We start from the raw sequence: 13909 nt of genomic DNA on the forward strand, positions 1-13909 counted from the left end.
GTTTTATGAGTGTTATTTTGGAAGGGAGAACGTGAGAACCCATAACTGGCTTCTGTGCTAATAAATCCCAATGTAGCTAGTAAGATAAGGCTATACCTGTCCCGTCCTGCAGGAGCCACTCCCCAGCCCCTAGATTAAACAGTATGTCTATTAAAATGTCTTCTCTTCAGTTCTACTTTAGCCGAATTATTTCCCAACAGAAACACTCTTCAGCCCTCTGCTCTATCCACACCCACAATGCAGAAGCTGCGGTCGTACGCAACATGAATCAGCAGGGATATCCAGCGGGCGGACAAAACGGATCACACGCTGGCCTGCCGGAGCCGCCTCGGAGAAGCGCGCCTATATGCTCCTGAGGTAAGCAAGTTGCGTTTCATGTTGTAAAATACCGCGGAGAGACGGGCTGTTTAAATTGACCCTCTTCGCAGGGCTTCGCTGGCTGTTCGCCTTAAACACATACTTCCTAAATGCGTTATTATTTGTCTCCTGCTGGCATGCTGGTGTTTGTGGCGCATATAAGGAGGCAAGGCGTGTATCAGGTGCTCTTAAACGCGGACTTCTGTTTTTAATGAGTGCACGCGCTTTTGTTAATTTAACACCGGCACACTGGCGTTTTCCACCAAGAGGCAGACACGGGACTCGAACCCGTAAAGCTGCAGTCTACCCGCAGACCAGCAGGGTCCGTTTTCTACCCGCCGTTGGCAAGACAAAGTTACTTGCGTTGCAGAAACTTGGAAAATACCGGACAACCGTTCCCCGGAAAGTAATGGTGTTTTAAATTGGCTTTCACGCTATATAACGCAGGCCGTCAGGGTCTGGAGGAGCATTTATTTTTTTCGTTTGTTTTAGTGGGCAGGTAGGCAGAGAATGGACGAAGCTCGTGGGGCTACTCATACTGTCACTTTGCCGTCTACATTCATTCGTTGATTTATTTACCCGTTTATTTCTACAATTCCATTTCCATCAGAATGAGGTACACGATTCAATGGCGTGAAGTTACAAGTGCCAACAGCTGCCTTCTGCCGTTTATCACGTGGGACGTAGCTTTGCATGATTGGTCTCCTTTTCTTTTTAAGCTGTAGCAGTTAATCAGCTCTATTGAAATCGGTTTCGTTAAGTTTGTCAACTTCTGAAATCTTAATGCACTGCATGTGTCCTTGGTTGTTTTGATATCCCACTTTGTAAAATAACACTGTAAAATAACACAGCTGCATTTCTCCAGCAGGGCGTCTGGCATGGGTTCGCATGCTCATGAATATTCCCTGTTGACAGGCTGGAAATCCTCAGTGAAAGAAAATACATTTTCACTTTAGCTTTAAAACTGTATTCCTCCTCTAAACAAATTGCTGTCCTCTGGGTCATACTGCCCCCATCCAATGACGGTTCTCTACCTAAGTTCCACCCTTGGCCATCTTCAGATTTGTACCGCACGTTTGTGTCAAGAGTCCCCTTAGTGCTCTCCAAGCTGTTTTTCATATTTCACGTTTTCAGCACATTTTATAGTAACATTTTTTGACCGCATTTTGTCTAATCGTTCTATTTTCTTTTTTTTTTGGTTTTGTTTTGTTTTTGCCCTGCGCCAGCTGCACTTACTCCTTTGAGTTTGTGTGGAGGGTATAGATATGTTGATGAGAGGCCCTCTGCATGCAGCTGAGCTAAGCCAAAAACGTGTTGTTGGTCCAATGCAGCCTACCCTGTACACTCAAATTAACTCGGTGCAAATTGCAGCTAATATGAACTGCAGTATGACATTTCCAACACAGTACACTTTGCCAGAAGCCTTATTTCACTATTGTTTTGGCATTCTCTAATGTGCTGTATTCCCAAAGGCACATCTGGAGAGCAGTGTTTCAGTATTGGCCATGCAGACTGGGTGCTGCAAAGCCAGAGCGTCTTATATAGTCAATTTGATGTATGTTTCTGGGCCCTATCATTTTGTGTGAAAATATTGCATGTGTTCATGTCACTGCCTCTATTTACCTGTATCCCGGTATAATAGTTTGTATTATTTACCATATTTGTATCTATAAAACTTCATGTCTGACGACTCCTGCTTATAAGCTCTGTAAATATAGGTGTTATTACTACAGTAGTAGTACTTAATTTATCGGATCAACGTGGCTTTTTGCACTTACTAAATAATGCGGAGGAGACTCCTCACCCAATCCCCCCCAACTTCTGCCTACCTTAAGTTATACCCTTGCTCGCTAATCATTTTATGTAAGTATTTTGTGTGAAGTGCTTTGGTGAAAGTGCTATTAGCTAATGTGTTATTATAATTCCCTATATGTGCGCATCAATGAATCCAAGCATAGGCTAAACACATTGTTACTTTGAGTGTGACTTCTGTGACTCATATTCAACTTCATGCATGCCTGTAGAAAAATCATATTGAAGTGTTACTTTGCTTCCTTGATATATATATGCAAGTGTTGGTGTCTGTTTCCCACGTTTGTGAAGGCACGTCCCCAGACACGTTTCCCAATAATCATAAGAAAAACACCACGTTGGGTAGTGAGACCAGGATATAAGGTTGCAAGGATAACAACGTTATTTTTATGTCCCTTCCCTTTTCCTCCATACTGTATGGGCGTCCCTCGCAAGGGACGGGAGACGGAACCTTTTTCACCTGAAAAATCTTCTTCCCTTTGAAAGTGAGCATCCCCCAAAATACAGTGATAACTCCCCCACGAGAGTCAATAATGGACACACCCCAGGAGGGAATGAGACCAAGTGTGGGTGAAGATAAAAGTAAAGTTTATCTAACACCAAACAGGGCCAGCAGAGAACTCTGCAAACTCTGAGAGGGCTCTGCTAGACAATAGAAAAACATACATATTTATTCAAAAATCGCATCATAGTTGATGTGAACCATAGGGGGGCACATAAGTTATGGGGATTGGACCGTGCAAACTAGATATTATGTATTCTCTAGGGATGATGCTCCAGGATTGGCAGAGGTCCACTTGGTGCCAGCGCGGGGTGGGCTCTTCTGGGTGGAGCGCAGGTTCAGATGATGTCCGAGCTGTTATAATTTATGCTACTTAACGACTGCCCTTGTGGCCACACATACCTTGAATGTTAATTATGCATTTTTACATATAAGAAATATATTACTAAACATCTGACTTGGACAATAAAAGTGAGACTACATGGGTCCAGGTGCCTAACCTATTCACGAGATTATGTTGTCACATTCATCAATCATTCCTTTAGATCTCTGTTAGAGAGAATTCTCTTCTAAGGCTAATTTCCCTTACCTAGAGAGTCCCCAGCAGATTTGCTGGATTTGAAGGGTTTATTTTTCTCTCCTGCTAAGAGTGAGGCTCTTTTTCCCACTCTTAGACATATTGCTGATGTGTGTTTTAGGCTATCTTTTGTGCTTATGGTCTATGGGGTTTTTCTCACCCTCATATGTATCATCTTTTTACGTATGTGTTACACAGCACCCTCAGTGCAGTAACACAGGGGTTTCACAGTGACCCCCAAACATAGACTCCCTACCCTGGGACCGACTACTGTCTCCCAGGGCATGTCAAGTTCCCATTGACGTTACTAGTAAATAGTTATGAACAAAACCAGTACAACCCATCTTACTATGGAAGTACTGGAAAGGGTTAATAGTTTTTCCCTGGTGTTCATTTTCGAGAGGGTACCGTCCAGTCCCTCTCTCCAAAGTGTCTGGCTGGTGGCAGTGGTTACTACCGTAAATATTCTACCGCAAATATTTCTCTATGGGATTTTCCCATTGTTTGAGGCTACCACTTTTACTGACAGCCTCTAACATACCGCCGGTTTATTTTATTATTAACTTTATTCCGGTAGGTTTTTAGCGCCAGATCTTTGATAATATTTCTTTCTCGTGTCTTTCTCTGAAATCCTAACCCAGGTCGGGGATCCTTTGATTGTTCTTTTGGCGGGCTTCTGCACAGAAGCCCTCCTTTCAGCGCCACTGAGTCTGGGGTAGACAGGATGTGTGGGAGGGGGGGGATAGGCACCCTGGACAGGGTTACCTAGGCAACACAAGTCACACTCTGCCCTGATAGGCTGGGGGGGTTATCCCACCAGGATAGCCACCCCACTGTGTGAGTGACAGCTAGGCTGTATGAATGGGGTTTTTTCTGCATTAAAGCAGGGCTCTGAGGACTGGAGGACAAGACGTTGCCACTGGAGCTAAGAAACCCGAAGAGGAGAGAAGCTGAAGACATCTGCAACGACAAACACCAGTGAAGCCCTGCTGCAGATCCTCACCACTTTTCTCCAACGACACGAGAAGATCTTCATCTGCAAGAGTCTTCTTCCCTTGAGCTGGTGGGGCCAACCAGTTCGCCAATCGCCTTCGAGAACCTGCCTTGGTCGAATCGCCAGTGCCCAGCACTAGGAGACCGGATAACCAGGCACCCGTCCACCACGACCGCGATTTAAAGGAGCATACCTTTTATTCCATTTTGGCATTACTGCGGCTGGCTTCATCCCTGGGCAGTGCAGTAACTCGAACCTTCGTCCACAACGAGAGCCTCTCTTTCTCTGCTGGATCTCCCGAACTGCAGGAACTGTTGGGAACTACCGCCACTGCAGGAGCCCCGTCCACTTTCAAGGTACATTGTTCCGCCAGAGCTCCCATTTCGTTGGGTACTGCTAAAGGTGTTTCAAATCCTTTACTTACCTGCTGGGCTGGCCGTCCTTTTCGTCTAACATTATCTTTTTACCTTCTGCAACCGCCTTTCCAAATCGTTAAAGACTTGACTGCAGCTACTAGAACCGTTTGATCCTGGGCACTTTGCCTTGTACCATTGACTCTGGCAAATGCCTATTGACTCTGGCTAAATCTATTACAACTGCCTTCTCTAGATTGTTTTTCACTAAGAAATGTGTTTGTGCACCTAAACTTTTATAACCACCTTTCCTTCCCCTTTCTATATTGTTGAAGTGTCATTTTGCTCGGTTTTCACCCAAGTGCTTATGCTAAAGTACTGCCTTGCCTAACTTGTTCACAATCCAATTGGGAAGCGTTGCTGGTGTGTTTAGGAGTCTAACCCTGTATGACTTGTCCTTTCCCTCCCTCTGAAGAAATTCTTAGAGTGCCATTTCTGCTTGGTTTACACTGTGCCGTTTTGCTCAGTTTTCACTCTTGCTCAAACTTGTCTACAATTTAACCAGGGAGTTGTGCATACTTATCTTGACTGTTTTAACTTGCTTTACCACCAGTGATTTGTGTGCAGATTTAAGAGTGTGTAAAATAAATATATATATTCTTTTTGATACAAAGCTTTGGTCTGTGTTTCCTTATTCCATAATGCTGTAGTCTTATTGTGTAAACCCTGAATACTGCTCGTCTCCCTCTTGAGATAAGTCTGACTGCTTAGCCACAGCTACCAACTAAATCTTTGTGGTACAGACTGATACCAAAGGGGTTTTGGGGGTTTCTTTCATATACCTGTAGTCTTAATCCTCTATAGTGCTCCCTAAGGGAACTGCATAGGGTTCTGCTTAACAATTTCATACGAAAATGATTTATTTATCGTGGGGGGAATATATTGCCACACATGGGATCAGGGATCTGGGGTGAGCGGGGGTGGTACATTGATGAGGGGCATGCATTTGTTACACCAAAAGGCTTTGGGGCAAGGGGCTTATTGCCCATATTTCTTTAGCCAGAGTCTGGGGTGCAAGGTGAGTTCATTGTGACATCATGTGTCAGAGGTTTGAGAGAAGGGTGGATACTTGGTGCGGGCTCAGCGGAAGGGTGAGAGGTTACATTTGTAGCATCAGGGCATCTGTCATGATCCCTGCTTCCAAAAGGTCAGGGTTTTCCCAACTCCCTTGGAAGCAGATTCATAACCCAGGTTCCGAGTCAACCAGTCCCAATTGGGACCTTTTGGACCCAGTCCTGGCGCCAGTGGCACCAGGCTCATAAATATGCCCAGTCCCAGCGCTGGAAGCGCCGGGCTCATAATGCTTGGGTGGACTTACCTGCAACAGACCATGCTGCTTACTTGCCTGCCAGTTCAGCCTCTGATCCTCTTCTGTTTGGAACTACTTTTCCTGTTGGGTGGGGCAGGAGCCACTCCCTAGGTTCAGAACACTGGAACTCTTCTGGAAAGCAGGAACTCTTTTCTTACCTAGGCGTGGCTGTGGAAGGAGACACCTAAGCACTACAGGAGGCTATTTAAACCACACCCGATGGATGAATCTTGCTTTGCGTTATTCTGCATCCTCTGCAGCAGAACGCTCATCGTGTCTTCTGCATCTGATCCTGGGCCTAAGGAAAAAGGCTTACCATCCTGAATCCAGTCTTCAGCAACACCTATAAAGACAAGAAAGAACAGGTTAGCATTACGGTCTTCAGTGACAGCTCTTCACTTACCTGGGCCATCGGCTGTCACCAACGCCTCGCGCTGCATTCTGAAAGACAAAGGCTTACCTACTCTTCGTGCGCTCCGGAGGTCTTCACACTGCATTCCGGCATCTGAAAGACAAAAGCTTACCAACTCTTCGCACGCTCCGGAGGCCTTCGGCACTGCATCCCGCATCTGAAAGACAAAACAAGGTGCATTTAAAGACATTGGGGAACTTTAATACTCACGTGCCATTACTCCTTTCCACATCTAACCCAGTGGGTATTCCGGCACCCTGCAGCCGCTCCGAACTTGTACCTGCAAAATAAAAAGACAGAGCGCATCGTGAAGCAGGCAACAAGCGCTTACTTACGTGCTTCCAGGCGCTTCTATTCATCACACGGGCTCCATCTTCAACTCACTTCAGCCCGTCATCCACCATCGCCGGAACCCTGCAAAACAAGAGACATCATTACTAAAGGATTTAAAGACATTAGAATTACTCGAAACTTACCGTTCGTGCAGTAAACGACGGACAGCAGTCCTCTGAAGTCAAGAGGCCTGCTCCCCTTATCCAGTGAAGAAACTGGTTACAGCACCCTGCCCCGAGGCAGATGGAGAGCACGGCGTTCACTTACCTAAGGTGAGAGCGTTAACCTTCGGGGTCCTACAGGAGAAGAGAAAGGGAAGAAGAGAGAGACATTCAATAACCCAGTTCATTAATCCCATATTTTCTATCTGCAGACATCTTACCCTTCGAGTCAAACATACAGTGCACAGAGGTCCAGCCCAAAGAGCCAGCCGTGTGTTACACATCACCTTTGAAGATACGGTATACGCCCAGTCAAGACCGGCGCCTCTACGGGAATCAGGTGAGCGTTACAGCATCAGTGAGAAAAGGGCCTTTCGCCATCAGCCCAACATGAGGGGGAGAGTGGTGGGGGCTGAGTGTGCTGAAGCTGAAGCCTGTTAGATTTCGTCCTGTTCGATTTGTGGCTTTATATGTGAATCATTAGGATGAGGTAAAACCAGGTTATTGTCATTGTATGTACAACAAATAATAAGCGAGTTCTGGTTACATTACAGGTTCTGTCATTGTAGTTATCATGCTGCAAAAATGACTCTTATTCACATTAGCCTTGTGGCTTTGTCGGTTATAATGTACACATGAGAAACTCATACACTTTTGAGCACGGTTAAGAATACACATAGTATTGAAAAAACCATTGAGCACTTGGGTCATATCCTTCACATCAGATCAAGCGAGTTACTTGACACATCTTACATGAGTGTGGGTCTTTGGTAGGGAACGATATATAACCAACAATATAAGTCCCAAACATATGGGGCATGACTTTGTGTTTTCTGCAATCTGGTAAAGATTGTTTTGTTTCGTTCCATAGTGTCAGCCCCTTAGTACCCAACCACAGAAGGGGATTTACAGCCTTTACAGGGGGGGGGGGGGGGGGAGATTAGCAGTGTGGGTGAAACAGGGTGGCACACAGACGTGGGGTATGTATCTGTTACTTCAAAAGAGGAGCGATGTTGGAGGGTTATCCACAGCATATGTCATAAATGTAGGGTCTACAAGGGACGGGACATGTTTGTGGAGATTAATTGTTTCTCTCAGACCCAAGCTCTTGCCTGGTCATTCACAGGTCAGTGATAGATGGAGGAAAACGAAAGATAGTGTCTGTCTTGTAATTTATTCGCGCCTAGTCTCCCGTGAGAACAGGACTGCTGCAGGGACACAGAGGGGAGGAGGGTGAGGGCAATAACTGGCCCACTGTGCGCAATCTCAAAGGGAGAGCTGCAGCCCTGCAGGCTGCTTTTGCTCACGAGGCCTGTTTTACCATGTACAAAATGGAGTCTGTAATCAGCCTTCTGGTTGAGTTTTGCATCCATATGGGTCGTCCCGCGTCTATCTGGCATCCCTGGCCACAGGCGCATGGGTAGCCGTTGGACGAATCATAATGTGCAAACGGGTTGGAATGGAGGGGAGGGGGCCTAGAAGACCTTTCCTCCCACGGACCCATTAAATTTAGAGGGGCGGCCCTGGGAGCATGCGCTCGCCTGACTCCGTCCACCGGCGCCATACCTCAGTCCCCATTTCCGCGTCGACGGGAACGGGATGATTTCACCAGCGCTCCTGGGTTTGACTTTGGCCATGTAATACCACACGCTCTTCCCCGGATATTCTGTTATCTTGCCTTTTCTTTTTCCTTTAGATACTTGGTCCTCCGACGCCACGCTCCTCCCTGGCACATGTCGACTTCAACGGGCTTCAGCAGGTGTCCAGCCTGCGAGGGGCTCTTCCCCACATGAGACCTCCACCCCCTTTGCCTCCGCTTCCTTGGCCCCGACCATGGCTGGGAAGGTTGCTCTGCGTGCGAAACCTTGACACCTCGGGCGCTGAAGAACAGGCTAGCTAGGTGGAGGGAGCTCTTCCAGACGTCACGCCCAGAGGACCTGAATGACTTTGTCAAGGCCTTTATTCACCAACGCACCCCGCAAGGGTGAATCCTTTCCGAGGATGCGCCCGACCGAAAGGCGCCTGTCGGGCTCTAGCAGCAGCACACGTACCGAGGCTAGTCCAGCTACCGGCCTCACGGCTAAGAGGTCTCTGGATCCTTCCGGTATCAGTGCTGAGGGACCGCCAGGTTCTTCTACTGGGTTACTCCCGACGGGCAACACCCTAGTACCGGCATTCCTGTCTGAGGGGGCGCCTTCACGCACCACTACCGGCAACTCCGCCGAGGGCAATACGCCTTCCAGGCCCCGGTCTGAGGTGCGGGATAGGCCTTACGTTCCAACACCAAGCATCTTGGACGGGGCTGGTTCCAGCGAGCCAGGTGCCATGACTTCGGCACATTGCACACAGTTTGACAAAATGGCCGCCGCGCCAGACAAAATGGCCGCCCATCCTATACCTCCTCTAGCAGAGCGGGCTGAGGAACGAGTCACAAGGTGGGACTGGTGTCAACCAGGTACATGGCCTGCAGCTTATCCATCAGCAGCGCAGGGCAGGTTCCCCCTGCACACCAGGCAGTGTGCCCCAGCAACCCGTAGCCACTCTATCAATATCTCCTGCCACCTTTTCAGCCTCCGAAGACCGGTTCTTCAAAAGGTTTTTGACGCTGATGCGAACGCCCCAGATTGGGTCTATCCTTCGAGATGCTATCAGGGACATGCTCCCTCAGGTCTCCCCAACGGTACCCATAGTAATTCCTCTGATGGCACCGGTTTCACAGGCCCTAGCACTGCCCGAGCTACCTTTGCCGGCTCTCATTCCGGCCCCACACCCACCTCCGACAGTACAGGCAGTTCCACACCAGCCTCCGGCTCTGGTACCCACGCCGCAGCCCACAGCGCCCAGTACCCGTCCGCCAGTTCTCGATCCTCAGAACACTCAGGGGGACACGGACGAGGAGGAGGACCCTGACACGCCATCTTGCGGCCCTGGCAGAATACCTGGGCCTGCCTCAGCCCGAGGTCGAACAGCCCGAAGAGGGGGTCCTGGCAGAAGTCCTCACCCTAAGGTCCCCCTCCAAGACAGGGATCCCGATGCAGAAGGACGTAGTTGCCCTGGCCAAGAAATGGTGGCTCAAGTCGCACTTGGCCCAACCTGTCAATAGGCGCCTCAACGCCAAGTACAGGCAGTTGGAGCGGGATACATTCTTGCTTTTGGCTCATCCACAGCCGCACTCCTCTCTGATCGCTGCAGCGTCCCTCTATTCTAAGACAGTCGTCCTCGGCCCCCTCGTCCTCTGCACTGCTGCGCGAGGAGGAGAAGATCTTGGAGGCGTTCGGGAAAAAGCTGTACTCCAACGCCTCCTTGCACCTGCATCAAGCCAATGCCGATGCTATCCTGGCAGCCGCTAAACAAAGGCTCTGGTGGAAGATTGCAGACTTCCTGCCAGAAACTCCCGCCCCACCGCCAGGCTTGCTTCAAAGCAGGATTAGGAGAAGCCAGGCTGGTAGCGTCCGACAACATGGAAACCACAGTGGGCCATATCGATACCTCTGGCCTGGCCATTGTCATTGCCATGGACATGAGGAGGATGGCCTGGATCCGGGCTACTAAGTTCAACCTGGACATCCAGGAATGCATATTGGGCCTTCCATTCGAGGGTAGTGACCTCTTCCACTCCTCCATGGATGAAGAATTAGATAAAAAAGAACAGCTCATAGACCGCTAAGTCTTTATCTATGTATACCCAGTCCAATCTACGCTCCAACAAGGGGCGGGTGTCTGGAGGGTTCTGAGGCTTCCAAGAATGGAGATCTAGACAACCTGACCGTTGCCCGATTGAGCATCGGAGGAAACAACAAAGGGGTGATGGGCCAAGGTTTTTTCCAATCCCCCCTCCTCCTCAGCAGGCTCAGAGGGAAAAAAGGCATGACACAACCCTTCAGGTCCACAGGCCTCTACGTGCAATTTTGGCGCCAAAACTTTTCAGACCCCTGGATCCTATCTGTATTCTCCACGGGGTACCACTTACCGATTCCTCCCTCTCCTCCCCCCTCTCTCACAGATTGGGACAGCAACTCTGTTGGCGGAGGTTGCTCGTCGAGAGCCAGGCAGTGGAAGAAGTCCCAGCCTCCCAGAGTGGATTGGGCTTCTATTCCAGGATGTTAGCCATACAGAAGAACCACCAGGCTGGCCTGAGAGTTGTGTTGGACCTTTCCATCCTCAACCTCTTGCTTCCGCTACAAAAATTCAAGATGGTTACGCCAGCTCTCATTGCGGAGACACTGAACAGGGGAGACTAGATGTGCTCCCTGGATCTGAAGGACGCATATCTACACGTCCCAATTTGGCAGCCGCATCAGTCCTTTCTGCGCTTCAGGATCATGGGCTGCCATTTCCAGTACAAGGTGCTACCCTTTGGCCTCAACTCAGCCCCCAGGGTATTTACTAGATTAATGAACACGGTGGCATCTCTCCTCAGGGCCCAGGGCCACCACATCTACACATACCTGGATGACTGCCTCATCCAGGCCTCATCTCCGGAGGCGGTTCTTCACACCACTTCCGCGCTTATGAACACGCTCCACAATCTGGGGTTTACTATCAATCTCAAGAAGTCTCAGCTACAACCCACGCAGAAGCTGACCTTCCTGGGCCTCATCTGGGACACCGCCTCCGAGAAGGTTTTCCCCTCGGAGGACAATATCACGGCCATCAGGATAGGCACTGCTCACTTCCGCTCCAGGGCTGTGACCTCAACCTGGTGGTACCAGCACCTACTGGGCATTATGGTGGCCGACCTCTTAGCCGTACCTCACACAAGACTCAGGATGAGGAGACTGCAGCTGCACTTCGCAGCCTCATAGAATCAGGAAGAGGGGCTCACAGTCAGAACCAGTGGATAGTCCCACGTCCCTCCACCCAGACCTCACCTGGTGGTCTGCGGACTTCAACCTACGGCGGGCAAGCCCTTCCGGCAACCTCTCCCTCGGGTCACCGAAATGACGCACTCCTCCCTGGAGGGCTGGGGAGTAACTATGGGCACCCACAGCGTCCGTGGAGTCTGGACCCTGAAGGAGCAGGAGTCCCACATTAACTGGCTAGAGTTGAAGGACATATGGCTGGCCCTCGAAGCCTTCCTCTCTCTCATCGGGGGCAAGACAGTACTTATAGTACATACTGGTGGAGTTGTCTGTCTGTATGTCAACAAGCAGGGTGTACCAGGTCCCCACCACTATGCAACCTCGCGGTCAGCATGTGGGAATGGGCTCTGGAAAACGACATCTACCTCATAGCCGTCCACCTCGCGGGGGAATCCACTCTGTAGGGGGACAGGCTCAGCAAACTAGGGGCGGACAATTACGAATGGCAATTGAACTACCTGGTACTGAAGATCTTCCTCAGGTTGGGGCTCCCCCAAGTGGATCTGTTTGCCTCCCAGGAGAACAGGAAATGGCAACAGTTCACCTCCTGGCACGGGCGGGGCCCCTGCTCCCTGGGCGATGCATTTCAGATACCATGAAACCACATGACGGCTTACGCCTTCCCGCCCACTCCCCTGGTCCACAGGGTGATCTGCAAGATAAAGCAGTCTTGGCACCTCAGCATCATTGTGATAGCTCCATGGTGGCCGGCAAGTACATGGTTCTCAGAGTTGCTCAGCCTCTTGGTTATCCCTCCCATTCACCTGCTGCTGGGCCCAGCTCACCTACTGACATGGCAGGGTGCTCCACCCTGCCCTCCACAAACTAACCCTTGCAGCGTGGTTCCCGAGCAGGTCACTCTGAAGCACTTGAACCTATCGCAGGCTAACCTGGAAATTATCCAGGGCGCCGGAAGCAAAGCTACCAGCAGCCAATATAAGAGCAAGTGGTCTAGATTCTGTCATTCGGCTGAGTCTAAGGAGATCTACCCACTTCGGTGCTCATTGGAGGACGTGCTCTCCTTCTCGGCACACCTCACTCACTCTGGTGTGCAGGTCGACACATGCTGCGCTTATCTGGCGGCCATAGGTGCCTACAGGAATTCAGAGAAGGGTCTTTTTTCCTCCTCTAACCTGGTGGTCAAGCGACATCTGGTGGGCCTCCACAGACTCTACCCGTCTTTAAAGAGGCCACCCCCCATGTGGGACCTCAACGTGGTGCAGGGCGCATTAGCGCACAAACAATTGGAGCCAATGGCGTCCGCGGACATCAGGCCAGTCACCCTAAAAACAGCGCTGCTCGTGGGCCTCATCAGCGAGATTGTAACGCTCACCTGGTTCCCACGGGGGCGCTGGTCTAGTCTGGATTGCTGTGGCCTCTTCTAGCGTGATGCGCAGGACCCGGAACACCGATTGGACAGGACCTCCAAATCGTGGTTGCCTGGCCCGTAGGAATATCCTTCTGCAGATGAGAAAGGGGATTAACAGTCTGCAGAATAGTGTGCTAGCTCCCCCGTTTCCCCCTTCGTTCCTCTAACTTCCTCCAAACCCCGGTTTAAGCTCACCTTATGGTTTGGAAGGATGAACTCTCCATCCTGCTTCTGGTGCAGGGGCGCGCGTTCGTCCAGTTACTTCACTGGTTTTCAGAATGGCGCTGGCAAAATCCACTTGACTTTCCTGAGCGATGCGCCGTAAGTATGAAAGTTCAAAGTTCAAGTGAGGCCCCCTTTATGTTGTCTTTCTGACCTGTGATCTGTCCTTCATTTCAGGTGCAGAATGAAGGCGATGCGTCGTGGGGTTAAACTGCCGAGGTGAGTAGTGATGAGGGCGATCCCTCTAAATGTCCTTATCATTCCCCAGAAATGTCTCTTGTCCTTTCCCCATAGGGGCCGGGGTACGGTACCTGCCAACGGGGCGGCGCCGACCCGAAATGTGGAAGAAAAGCCGGTAAGTATGGCTGTTAATCAGGCTTTCCTTCTGTGTTCCTTCTGCTCACCTTTTGTTTCTTCCTCTCTCCCCTAGGTGCAGAGATGTGGCGTCCGATGCTGACAGCCGCGATGGAGCCGGGAGATGTCTCGAGGACAGGTGAGTGAAGCGTGGCGCTGCAGCGAGCAACGGGATGCTTTTAAATGGAAGTCTTTCTTCAGGGATGCTGGCGAGAAGATTCCGGATGCAGGT

The 13909-nt window shown here is 50.0% G+C and overlaps 1 protein-coding gene across 1 annotated transcript in view; it reads left to right on the forward strand.

The window, feature by feature from the left end:
• The first annotated feature begins 220 nt into the window (after positions 1 to 220).
• The window catches only part of IL31RA (interleukin 31 receptor A), an 841398-nt gene continuing 827709 nt past the window's right edge, over positions 221 to 13909 (forward strand). Inside the window, exon 1 of the mRNA XM_069627290.1 lies at positions 221 to 357. The gene's annotated coding sequence lies outside the window, so the exon portion shown is untranslated. The remainder of the gene's footprint in view (positions 358 to 13909) is intronic.

This window comes from Ambystoma mexicanum, chromosome 6p (assembly GCF_040938575.1).
Source record: "Ambystoma mexicanum isolate Mex_15411 chromosome 6p, UKY_AmexF1_1, whole genome shotgun sequence".
NCBI lineage: Eukaryota > Metazoa > Chordata > Amphibia > Caudata > Ambystomatidae > Ambystoma > Ambystoma mexicanum.